The sequence below is a fragment of the Anolis carolinensis genome, chromosome 4, assembly GCF_035594765.1.
Source record: "Anolis carolinensis isolate JA03-04 chromosome 4, rAnoCar3.1.pri, whole genome shotgun sequence".
In the NCBI taxonomy this organism is placed as follows: Eukaryota; Metazoa; Chordata; class Lepidosauria; order Squamata; family Dactyloidae; genus Anolis; species Anolis carolinensis.
This window is the reverse complement of record NC_085844.1, coordinates 142,118,725-142,132,720: the sequence shown is the minus strand read 5'-3', so window position 1 is coordinate 142,132,720 and position 13,996 is coordinate 142,118,725.

Sequence of the window (13,996 nt, the reverse complement as noted above, 5' to 3'; positions counted from 1 at the left end):
ACCCCTCTTCTGTCCTTCTCCTGAGAATCCATTCAGGCTTATTAACTCCCATTGCTACCTATTATTTCATCAGCATGGACCATTGTTTTCACCAGGCTGGGGAAATAAACTACCATCATTAGCACCTATTAGATTAAACCCTACCCACAGTCTTCCCTTTCCACACCTATGAGAGGCAGAACACACAGCAACCACAAAACCTCAAACAGTGCAGTGACATTTTTTTTAATTTCACACAAAACTTGTCAGCCAATCAACAATGACAGGGGATAGCACTTCTCAACCAACCAGCAAGCGCATCCTAACCAGCCACAATCTGGACTAATCAGCAACCAGAGTGGCAAAATCCTTTGTTTCAAACAGCTGTCATAATGTTATAAATATTTCTGTATGTTTGCATTATTAAGTCAATCTTTACAATGCAGACTCTGCTGACATCTGCTTTCACCAAGGTGAATAAATGTCTCTGTTCCTTCTGCCTTCAACCTGTCTGTGTCTTATTTGGTTTTTTGGGGGCTTGACATAGTGGGCCACGAACCCATGGTTTTTGCAGAGCTGAAATCACGCAACAATCAGACTCATGCTTCTACCAGTCTATGAAATTTTTTCCTGAAATTTTAACTTGAACCACCCTTTTTGCAAGAAAAATTCAGTAGAACTTTGGGCAACTGGCAGACTGCTAAGAAAAGGGCTTTTAATGTAAAGTATTGAGTACCCTAAAGGCAGAAAATTTCATAGGGTATTGAAAACATAGCAGGGTCAGCTCTGATAAGCACTTGGATGCAGGATCACCAAAAATTCCTGGTGCTATAGACTGTATTCCAGAGGAAGGAATAGGCAAAACCACCTCTGAATATTCCTTGCCAGAGAAATTCCTATGAAATTCATACTATTGTCACAGGTCTAAGGCAGCTTGAAAGCACAAACATACACAAGAATGCACTTTTACTAGTGTGTTTCTTTTCAAAATTCAGCACTGATTAAATATGATAATTTGTTTACATTTAATATTATAGCTGATTATCTTTTCATTTGCATATTTTTACTAATGATGTGAGCCACTTTAGAATTTGAGAGAAGGCGGGATGCAAATTAAATAAGCAAATCCTAGTCAAGTACAATTGGCTCAATGTAAATGTAAATGTTCAGCAATAATTCCTTCCTATTGAAATCCTTGATGGTGCTTCTAGTTCCATCATACTTCTCAAATGCATTGCGATCAGAATTTTGCATATTTTTGGTACCTATTTTAAAATAAAGAACACTTTCCTGCTTTCCTAGCCAAAACATGATTATAGTGATGTTCACCTTATATCATATTACTGCAGCTATAGTATTCACTACCTTGTTCCCCAAATAATAATACCTGCCCCCATACCAGAAATGGGAATTAGTTAGTTAAATTCAATGAGGTTTCCAGTTAAATGAATTGTTTATTCTGATAAAAGAGACAGCTTGGAGAAATTGTTTTTTAAAATAAATAAATAAATAAATGAAATGACTTAAATAGGGATTTCAACATTAACATAATTCCAAAATTATGTCATTTCATTTCACAACTGGCTCTTTACACAAGCCCTAGTTCTCTTGGATTTTCACAAAAATCTTTTGCTATTTGTTAATTTTTCAAGGCTGGGGATTTGGAAGTTTAGGTTACAAGAGTAGCTATTGAAGAGTAATTCCAATGGGATGATAATGATAATAATAATAATAATAATAATAATAATAATAATAATAATAATAATAATAATTGTAAATACAATTACAGTATCTGTCTAAATGGGGATTACAAATCATATAGATCAATTAAGAAATAGTATGCATGCATTAGCTAAAAATTATGCTTGAAAAAATTCATGTAGCTTTTTCCTATGAGATCCAAAACAAGGACAAGACAAGGAGCAAATCATAGATACAATTTTTCAGCTTCATTCAGTAAAAGTTTTTAATCCAGGCATTAAATTTAAGAGGCAATTTAACATAAACTGTTTTCCTCACCTCTAGCATAAATGCAACTGAAATAGATTATTTTGCTTTTAAAAAATTAATTAAAATACACTAATCCATTCAAGCCCATTAAATTGTCTCTGTCATATTCTAAGATGCATCTTTGCTAAGTGTCAACTGTGCCAAGTGCTTAGAAGCTGCTGTCCTGAGAGAGAGGGTCTTCTCAGTGGTGGATCAGGAACTGTGGTACCCTACTTCCAAAACAGATGAGTGCACGTGTGTGTGTGTGTGTGTGTGTGAGTATTATTTTTAGACAAACCCTGGAAATTGTTCTCTTCTCTGCTGCCTTTTATTAAGATTATAAATAGTATGTGTAGATCAGCCATCTGGAGATAGCACTTTTCTATCCAAGCTATCTACTATACACATTGTGCCAATTTCTGGACCTCACTTGTGATACCAAAACTCTTTAAAAACTGCTGAAGTACTATTGTTACCAGTGATAGTGACCACAAAGGACAGCAGCAATACTGTGCCCACCATCAGGATTCAGTTGTGCTCTACCTTTCTGTCTCTATTTTATCTCCACATTCCTTGGATGTAAATGCCAGAGCTAGGGAGAGGGGTAGAGAGAATACTCCCAGAAATGCAGACCAAAGAAAGTAGACTTTCCCAAGCTCTTGCAAAGACCAAAGTGTTCTTGCTGTTAGTGGACTCTATTTATATTGTTGTATATTTGACAGTGAAATTGAGAGCTGAATAGAACAGTCACCAGCTAGGTTGTTGTATGTCTTTCGGGCTGTGTGGCCATGTTCCAGAAGTATTCTCTCCTGACGTTTTGCCCACATCTATGGCAGGCATCCTCACAACCTATGAGGATGCCTGCCATAGATGTGGGCGAAACGTCAGGAGAGAATACTTCTGGAACATGGCCACACAGCCCGAAAGACATACAACAACCCTGTGATCCCAGCCATGAAAGCCTTCGACAACACATAGTCACCAGCTACTCCCATGCACTCTCTCTCTCACACACACATATGGTCATTAAACTACTATTAACTTCACCAAGTCACAACATAGCAAAGGTCACCATTTAAAACCCTTATTGGGCTAATATTAACAATATGGTTCCCTCATTTCAAGCCACTGAAATGATCTCTCCAATAACTTTTTCTCCAAACAACTGAAGATAATCTCTGATTTTTTTCTGTTAAAGTTGGTTAATGCCATACCTTTTGTCACTCCTTGATACTTACATGATAGGAAGGGTGCCAGCTCACTGCCTTTAATCTGGTAGCACTCTTTGGGTGCTTTGACCTACAGTTCCCACCAGCCACAGCCTGCACAGGCAAAATAAAAGTCTGTCTTTTCTTTTGTTTTTTAGTCCATAATGTCTGAAGGGTAACAGGTCACCTATCCCAGATCAAACAGTGATCTGTATCTGCATGCCAAAATATCTTCAGCAAAAGAGAAAACTCAGTCCACTGTTGTTGTAGATTGACGTGTACTTTTTGTGGCTGAAACTTTGAGGATGGAGAGCACATTAAAGAAAAAGAATAATGAATATGAGAAAACAAACAACAGGTGCTAGAGTTCCTGGAAGATTTTCTTGTTTGAAGGCTCCTGCCATGCATGTAGGCTCAGTGAGCTTGTGGAACAATCCTGCCATGCAGGAGTTTACTGTGATGGGTTTTTTTTCCTTGACAGTTTATTCATCAAGGCACTGATTGTCTCCTGGAAGTTGGCCTTACATTCAGTTGCAGTCATCAGAATAATTCCTCCATCACTCAGAAATTGGGCTGACACGATCTTGCTTGGTTAGCTGCACAATAACACAGAACCGGAGGATTTTCAGTGCCACTCGCTTTGTTATTTGTGTTGGGCTGTCATTTATTTCCTGCTGCTTCCTCAAGCAATAACATCTGATACTCATAATCACACTCTCTTTGGGTGTATTTTTTTAATCCCTATATTTGTCATTTCCTCTCATGGAAATGTTTTTCAGGCAATATCGTTACAGCTGAGTTGTTTCAAACACTGCTAGGATAAATATTAAGAATCCATTGTCTGGGGGAACATATATTCAATTATGTCTCACACAACATTAATGATGATTACTTGAGGTCAGCATTAAGGCCAGCTAGAAAGTGATTCATCTATGTCCAAGCTACATAAATGCTCACAGGTGAAAAAGTGGAATAATCAGGAACAATTGTCATAGGTTGACAAATATTTCTTGATAATGATCTCTCCTACCTCAGCAGTCATAACCCACCATCGTATGATACTATAATAACAAAGTGTTGGTCTTTTTCCCCACATCAGCAAAACATGCTATGTGACATTTGCAGTCATCTGCATAAAAAAAAACTAGCCATAACTACGGCAACCCCATATCAGCTAAAGGAATGATAGGAAAACATTTTCTTTGTTTTCTTTTTTCTTTTGTTTTAAAATCAGGACTGGCCACGTTGTCCAAATGCCTGATCACTGTCCCCCAAAGCAATTACTATACCCCCAACTCAAGAATGGGAAACGTAATGTTGGTGGACAGAAAAAGTAATTTAAAGATGGGCTCAAAGCCAACCTTAAAAACTGTGGCATAGACACCAAGAACTGTGAAGCCCTGGCTCTTGAGCACTCTAATTGGAAGCCAGCTGTTACCAACAGTGCTGCAGAATTCGAAGAGGCACAAATGGGGGGCTTAAGGGAGAAATGTGCAAAGAGTAAGATGCATCAAGCCAATCCTGAACAGGACCGCCTTCCATCTGGAAACCGACATCATCACTGTGGAAGAACATGAGGGTCAAGAATAGGTCTCCACAGCCACTTACGCATCCACCGCCAAGACACTACAATTGGAAGATCATCATCCTTGAGCTACAAAGGATCGCCTAAGTAAGTGATAGTAATAATAAATACTTTTAATTTTTTATATTCTGCCACCATCTCCCTGAAGGGACTTTGGGCAGCTTACAAGTGGGACCAAGCCCAGCAACAACAGAGTTTGCCAACTGAAAATACATTTAAAAACATTATAACCATATAGCAATCTAATTAAACAATTAAAAACAGCAGAGTATAAAAACAACATTAAAATGAATCAAAGCAAACCTCAATAACTAGAACCAGGATTAAGGTGGGCAAGGTCAGAAATTAGAGAAGGCTGGACATGGGGTTGTGCAAAAAGCAGATTATAGGACCAGGGCTGGGGGAGAGTGCTGAGTTCAATCTAATGTTCAATTTGGAGTGGGCATTCATGGGCAGGTGTTGCACCCCTAGGCTGTAGAGGTACCTCAAAACCACACTGGAGCCCCAGAATATAAGCAAGCAAGCTGTTTATTGAAGATTATATGCAAGCAGTAGCTGCCAGCTAGGAACCATTGTGTGCCTGTTCCCAGAATCCTCCAGCCAGAACTCTATCTGGCCTGGGGCAGCAGTTTCCTCCACTTCTGGCTGCATAGGAATCTCAGTCTCAAACCCAGAGTCTCTTGGCACAGCAGGTGCAGGATGAATCACAGAGTCAGGAGTAGGAACAATCACAGGTTGAACAGGCCCAATCTCATGCTGGGCTACAACAGCAGGGGCCTAACCATTATCAAATGCACGCTGGAACATCAAGGTTTTTAGGTCCCTACGGAAGATGGACAGAGTGGGTGCTAGCCTAATCTCCCTGGGGAGGGAGTTCCAAATCTGGGGGCCACCACTGAGAAGGCCCTCTCTCTCATTCCCACCAACTGTGCTTGTGACGGTGGTGGGACTGTGAGTAGGGTTTCCCCAGCAGATCCTAGGGTCCGTGTCGGTTCACAGGAGAAAATGTGGTTTTTAATTGGTTTCTTAATCTGATTCATTTTGTGGGTTTTTTTGTTACCCTTTCCTTTAAAAAAAAAGAAAAGAAAAGAAAAGGGCATTATTTATATTGTAATTTTCCCCTCTGTTTTGTAACACACAACAGTATTTATAATCTATAAATTTGCATGCATATTTACAAGACCAATTGAACAATTTGTCTACACAAGATAATAATTTGACAGATACATGTTAGTAAGAAAAGTCACACAGGGAAAATCAATTGCAGACATCACATTTCTCTTTTGCTCAGAAAGTATTTATTTGTTGCATATTCTCTCAAAGTGGGACTAAAGGCAAATTCCAACATAATTAAAAAATATTCATTATAGAAACTTTAAAATATTAAAAGCACAGAAAACGGTGTAAACATGTTTTTAAACATACACAAGCTTTAAAAGAATAAAATCTCCCCCCCCCCCTGCAAAAAAAAAAAAGCTATTTTTCCTTGCTGGGGAAAGGTAAGCAGGGAGGAAACCATCCTACCATTTCATGAAGCAGAATTCCAGAGGATGGAAACAGCCACTGAAAAGACTCTTTTCCGTATAATCACCAAGCAAACCTGCAATGGTGACCAAGATAAAACTTCCACCTATAGATCTTAGTGTTTAGGCAAGTTCATATAGGGAAAGATCCTAAAATATTTTAAGTCTTTTAACCTGCTTGGACTCAATAAGTTGTTTGAAATTCACATGATCTATGACAGGATATAAATATCTGAATAAAAATAAGCAAAAAATTTAACAGTTGCTGTCCACTAATTCAGGTCTTTAAGAAGATCCAGCATTCAGAATAATGACTATCTTCTCCTTTTCACTTTAGGTACTTTACTAGGACTCCTAGAAATGGATGCAAGCACATTTTGTGGCAATTCCCAATACCAAGAAATGTATCATGGCAACACCCATAGTCATAGTTATGAAACACATTTGGCTTTAATAAGAATTCTTCAGAAAGCTTATAACTGTTCCCTTTTATTGAAAATTAAAAGAATTTGACACAAATGTACCCCCTTCTTCTCTGCTACCACAAATATCTCCCCCCTTCAGAATGTCTGAAGCCCCCATATCCCAACTATCCTCCAAATTTCCCTTCCCACCTCAATTAGTGGAAAATCTGGACTGTCATTACCAATTTCTTTGATATATCTACTCTGTGTATGACCTACTGTTATGATGTAATAATGCAAGCAGTCCTGCACTTACACATATTTATAGATTCTTTCCACACTGAATGTGTTTCTTCTGATTGATGCTCTCCAAATGCACTCACTAGCAATAACATTAAGATAAATTTCCTGAGAGATCTGTTTATGGCCATGATGAAGAGCCATATTTCAAGACTCTTCCCCTCCCTTAGCTTTCTGTCAAAGAGGAAGACACTGGGATTCCTCTTGGTCCTGTATTCAGACCTTTGCTGCAGGATGTTGTCGGTGTATTTTCATGAGCATTCTTCACAGAATGGCCTTTCCACAATCTAATAATAAATCTACCATAGTGAATCAGTGAGAATGGTGGCCGGAGCACATAATAGCTCCAGACCCAATATATTCATGGCAGTTTAAGAATAGATTGAAGGGCATCACATATTTCTTCAAAGTGGCTGAATAACCCCACATTAGCTGACAAAACCTGCTATCACGTCCATTTTTACAGCAGTCTAACACTGTTGCTTTTTTGGTTAAACAGCAGGTGAAAATGGGAGGGGATTGTAGATATGTTCATTTGAAGTATTGTTTTAGAAGTCTGAGGCACTATATACTATCTATATTTTAAAAGGCATTGACTTTCATCACTAACTTCGACTTTCTCAGAAAAATTCATGAGCACCAATCAGGAGAGATATAAAATCAACCTCCTGGCCATTCAGTTACAGCTCGTAAAGTTATTAAACATTGGAACTTCATCTCAAAACATTCTCAAGATGGCATATGACTCCACTTAGATTAAAAAGAATAATGAAATGTTGGTTTCATTATTATTTAAAACTCAGAATCTAATTTAGACTTTGTAAGAAAACTTGGGCATGTTTTTAGTTCTGAAAAAGAGACCATGTCCCAGAAAATGAGAATGTATGGTAGCCCTATTTAAGCAAGGTTCAACAACAAATAATTTGTATTGTATTGCAAAGGGAGAAGATGTGCTACTCACAATCCTTACTATGGGACTCTTCTCCTATATACTATCCAGGATTTTCTTGTCATAACTTGCATGCTTATGTTTCTTCCATACAATATGCCATTGATATTCTGATTTCTGAGGGTAGATGCAAAAGTGCCATCTTATTTTCAGGTGGCAGCAGAAAGTGATCAGTTTCACTCCCTCTTCTTCACAGCAGGATGGTATGAAGCATTTTTAACCAGCACATGAACATGCCAGATAAGAGTAGCTAGCTTTGTTTATTTTTTTCTTCCCCACACAAGGAAAAGGTATGACAGCCAGGAAAGAATCCCTACTACCTCCAGTGACTGATCAGAAATGGAAGAAATTCCGTTTTATATACCTCCAAGAGAGAGCCAGCATGGTGTAGTGGTATGAACATTGGACTACCACTCTGGAGAACAGAGTTCAAATCTTTGCGCAGTCATGAAACCCATTGGGTGACCTTGTACAAGTCACTCTCTCTCTCTGTTTTATAGGAAGGTACAAATCTTGTCAAGTAAACCCTGTAATAGCATTGCCTTGGGGATCTCCATAGATCAGAAATGACTTGAAGCGCACAACAGGAACAATACCTCCAAGATTAGTCTTAGGTGAGGGAAGGAGCCTGTAAATAAAATATTTTGGGTGAGTCAGAGTATTTTAAGCCCACAAATTCCACTCCTTATAGAAAGTTCACAGAATTCTGCAACAACTTTACAAGGATGTCCATAGTGAGAGTTTAATTAAACTAAAACCTCCAGTTGATCCAGCTTTTCCTTCACAACAGAGTAGCAATGGGCAAAGCTCCATCTGGTTTTTAAAAATATGACATTTTAAAGGGAAACACTGAATGTAGAAGTCTATGTTTTGCATGTAGCACATGTCAGACTTAACCTGCAGCATCTTCAGCAAAATGATAGGAAGAATAGAAAAGATCTTGAGAAATGACAGCCAGGGACAACTGAAAACAGAAGGAAAGAAGAGCCAATATTAATTCAAGATAATTAGAAAGATAATTAAAAAAAATTTCCTTTTGGGCAGAGCTATTCTAGCAGAGACTGGTTCAGCAAACACTACCGAGATGTGGCACATAACATTGTGTATGCTATGAAGCCTGCCCCTTATTCTTCAAGTGGAAGATGCGGTGCCTTTGCCATTTCTAAAGTAAGTTTCAAATGCCAGTCCAGTCATCTTGTCTACATGACATGGAGACTTAAGATAACTCTAGGTCTTCAGCTAAGTACTGTTCATATATAGGTCCTCATAGCAATAACTCCTTCTTGTGGACTCACTTTGTCATTCATGCAAGTTGATCATTGTCATGATGTTAGCTATTTCTTGCCAAAGAGCTGTCATTTCTAATTGAGGCCTTGGACATTTAGCACATGAATTCTCCATGGGGAGTCTGAATTGCCAATGAAAGGAAGAGCCTCTAGCTGAGTAAAAGTGTCATCACTACTAAGTGCATGCTAAAGCAAAATGAGATGCAGTAAAAGAGGTTAATTATGTTAACACTGCTCAAGAACAAAGGCCAGACTTCTGGAGGACCTTCTAATTGTAATGGTGTAAATCTTCCTTCCCCAGTGTTCTGCTTGCATCTATTCCCATATGCAGAGCTCCCAGGTGCGCTCACAGAAGGGCCTATTGAAAACTGAATCATTCAGAAATCAAAAGGCTGTTTGCAATGCGAGAAGAGCCAGAGGTTCAAATAACAAATAGTTTTTGTGCAGTTTTAGGATCACTCTCTTAATCTCCCTGAAGAATGGAATTGAGGCGAGAAAAAATGACATGAATACTATGGATGGCTCTGGAAGCAATCCTAGATCACTCACTTTCCTGAGCACTGTCAAATGAAGGGCTGGATTCAAAAACTGAGAAAGTTAAACCATCAGGCAGAGAATGTAAACCCTCTTAGACTAGGAACTTTAGATCTGAATGTAGTTAATGATTAGTTGTGATAGTAGTAGTGGTAGTTTGTTTTTTGTATTATGAAAAATTATTTCTATTGTTTTTGTCTTTGAATGTTGTCCTGTGGTTTGTATTTTTGCTTTTTATGTCTTTTTGTAGATTTTTGTTAGTTTTTCTGAATAAAAATGATCAGGAAAAAATGATGGGCTGAATTTAAAGTCTATTTACAATTATTGTTACAAGGTGCTCTGGGTGAGTTACTGATACATACCCTTAATTGTGATTTGGAACTATTCTGCAACTAGGTTTGGAAAGGGTAAATGCTTCCAGGGTTAGTTGTTAGCATGAGCAGGGTGAAGCAACTACCTCAAGGGACAACAGAGGCTCTTCCTCCTGTGTTTTTTGTTTCGCTGCATATACCCCTGTTCAGAAGATTTCACTTCACTTTCTGTTCCTTTGATAATTGGATTTTTAAAAAAATTGGCTTGTTGTAGGAACCAGAATGGGTGATAAAGCTTCAGTGGAGACATCGTTTCCCATAATAACTCATTCGGGTGAATTTCCCTTCTGAGGGGTAGATTTATCTTACTGCCTGTTCTCTCACTCCCATTAATATCTATGAGTTGCTTGTAAGTCGGATGTTTGTAACTTGAGAACTGCCTATATATGTACAATACAGTCTAGTTTATCCAACCTTCACTCATCCAGTGTTCTGTATTATCCAATGCAGTCTGCCTCCCACCCAGCTCCACAGCTGTCTTTCTAAGCAAACAAGGATCACAGATTTTAAAAAAAAATCTTCACAGGACTGAACTTTTTATGGATTTACCTTTCCAACAGTGTTGTTACTGAAAGTTCATTTTATGCAATTCTATCTTTATTTGTAGTCAATGTTTTAGTAGTCAATGTTTTCAATATATTGCAATGTTTTGGTGCTAAATTAATAAAAACAGTAATTACTACATAACGTTACCATGTATTAAACTGCTTTTTCTGTCAATTTGTTGTAAAACATGATATTTTAGTCCTTAATTTCTAAAATCATAATGAAATTTGACATTTAATAGGCTTTTCCTTAATTTCTCCTTATTATCCAACATTTTTGCTTATCTAACGTTCTGTCAGCTCGTCGATGTTGGATAAGTGGGACTCTACTGTATTATTGCAATATAATTTGTTTTTATTTAATTATTTTATTGTCTGAAATAGAGTTTCAGTGCTTTTTTGGAAGCTGCCTTGACCTTTCATATTAGACAGGTTATAAATATTTTAAATATTTTAATTAATAAATCCTAAATAAGAAGCAAACACCTGGCCACAAATTGTTCACTCTTGTCCTACACTGTCATCAATAATCCTAGAATGGCAATAGTAGGAGAAATAAAAACAATCTTTCAAATGTTCCTGTTTTGCATTGGAAAATGTCTCAGTGCCACATGTTCCCACACATTTTTTTGTACGCATGATATCTTGTAAGTCATGCCTAAACCTTTGTCTCAAATATGCTTCACAGATCAGTATCTAATGAAAATACAATAAAATTGCTAAATACTTAGCACGTTGCCTTGTAAATTTCAGCAAGCATTCTGATTTCCACTGTCTTGTTACAGAAATATATGTGTGCTGCCATATACTAACACACTATTCAGGACCTTATTTTTATGCCAATTATTTCTAGTTGGAAATAATCCAAAGAATAATCTAGGTCAGACCCTTACATTCTCATCCACGAATCCATTGTGGCTAGAAAAGGCTTTCAGAAGAAAAATTCAAAACTGTCAATCACTGTGAGCACAACTCTCTACTTAGTTTAGACTTTTTCCCAATAGCATAGCAGGGATACCAAAATTATTCTTTTTTAATAGCATTTAGATCACCCATATGCCAGTCAAGTTCAGCCACAAATCAGGGTTCAGGGTTGTTGAATGCTGTACAAACATACATACTGTACAGAAGAGGCCACTAGCAAATTCAAAGTACTTTCAGTTAACAGGAATTTGAGCAACTAAAACACTCAAGCATTCAGCAAAAAATAATAATAATGAAAATTGCATACTACACCCACAAAGCTATTTTTATAATACAGTAAACCGAGTTACATTAAGTTTGTCTTTATTTGCTTTTAATTACTGTATCTATATGAAGTTTATAATATAGTATCCATAGGGTATAGTATTAGTGAGCTGTATTTTTAATAGCAACTCTCAAGCAACCAAAAACTACATTTTAGCGGGGAGGTAATAAAGGCACCCTTAAGGAAAACTCCTTGGCATGGAAGATAGAGTGACAGCACCCTCTCCCCCATGGCCGGAGTTGAGCACAGCCTCCAAAATGCCAGATATAAGGTAGGAAAAACTGCCTTTACCTCTGTTTGTGTTGTCTGTCCTTGTTCATTGTATAACCAGCATTGAATGTTTGCCGTATGTGTGTTTTGTAAGCTGCTGTGAGTCCCCTTTGGGGTGAGAAGAGAGGGTATAAATATTGTAAATAAATAAATAAATTTATCTGGCATCAATTATTCACAATGAGTGCCAGTAAACTGAAAGTCTACAGTACTTTGAATTTTTCATCTAATAGGGAATGAACAATATTGTGAAAAAATTTGCTGTTATAGTGAAATTTTAGTAAAGCTGTATTAGGGTAAAAACCAAGGACTATAAAAACAGAGCTTGGTTCTTGTAACATGTTGTTCATTATGACAACATGACATAAACCACAGTGAACAAAACACATTTGAAACAGTGCTTTGCAGCTAGCTATCTCCAGTTGCTATTTGTCACTTTAGTGAAAGTAAAGCCATCATTTTAATATGACATTGCTGCTTCCTTCTGTGCATTTGATAACTGTAAGTTCAGTCCTGGAGGGGAAACAATTCCGTGGAATCATTAGGAGGACATTCCAGTGTCTTATTGCTTACAGGGCTCTAGTTAACACTGATGGCACAGTAACTTCACGCACACAGAAAATAAAAACTCCTGCTTTAAGTAAATCAGATTGTCTTTAAAATACAATTATTTCTCTATGTGCTGTGTGGCAAACAGGAGGAAAAAAGAAAGGCAGGTGATAAAACGCCTTCCTGCAAAACAAAATCAATGTCTGTCTTCAAATGTTGAGTGTTACAGCAATGACTAACTAGAGTGAAAGAAGAAAGCTCCAGCTCCAAAAGTATCTTCCCTTAATATATACTGTGCTGTAGATCGCCTGTCAAGTCCAGGAACATTTCAGATATGAATTCAACCAGTGCATATGCTGACTTTCTAAATAAAGCTTGTCAACCTCACATTCAAGAGGATCTGTTTTTGCAAGTCCCTCTTCTCACTATAACCTCTCTCAGCTCTGATAAGTATATACATAGAGTACGAACAGGCTCACTTATCAGTTGTAAAGGGATTTTTCAGATATCGAAATCCCCCCTTCAGAGGAGACTCCCCCATTAACTTAAGTCGTTTTGCTTCATTCTTCATATTGCTATGCCCTTCTCTGTCTTCTGGAACACATGCATTGGGCTTTCTCATGTTTACCTTAAAATAGTGCAGCAAAGTAAGTTCGTAAAGAGATAGATGGTGAGGGCAACAAAGTGGGAGGAGAATTCCAGAGCCTTTCCAACACTAGACAAATATAGAACAATGATTCCATTTTTAGCTGCCATGACAACATCCTATGTAATCCTGTGGTTTGTGATTTGCTAAAGCACTAGAGCCCTCTGGATTGGAATTCTAAAAACATTTCCCTAAACTTCATGTCCCAGGATTCTACAGGGCTCTTCCCTGGTAATTAAAGTTTAATCTTATCCCTATAGCTGTGTAGTGTGAAATGACCTCGGTCTTCTTTGACATGGGTCTACTACACTGCCCATTACAACAGAGCAAGAAATCTGAAACAGTTATCAGATTTTTTTGTAACTGGAACCAAATATATTGGTAGGGCTTTCTTACAACCTCATCAGAGGGGGCTTTTTCTGGTGGCATACACCGATTAAGCCCTAGATTATTCACAAAGCACAACACTTCCATCAAATGACACACAGGAACTTTTTTTTTTGGGGGGGGGGGGCTCCATGGATGATCTAGGGCAAAGCCAGCATATGTCTCTATGTTGCACAGAAAGCAATGGGGGGAAGATGTGTAGTCAACACTTCCCCCTATGGG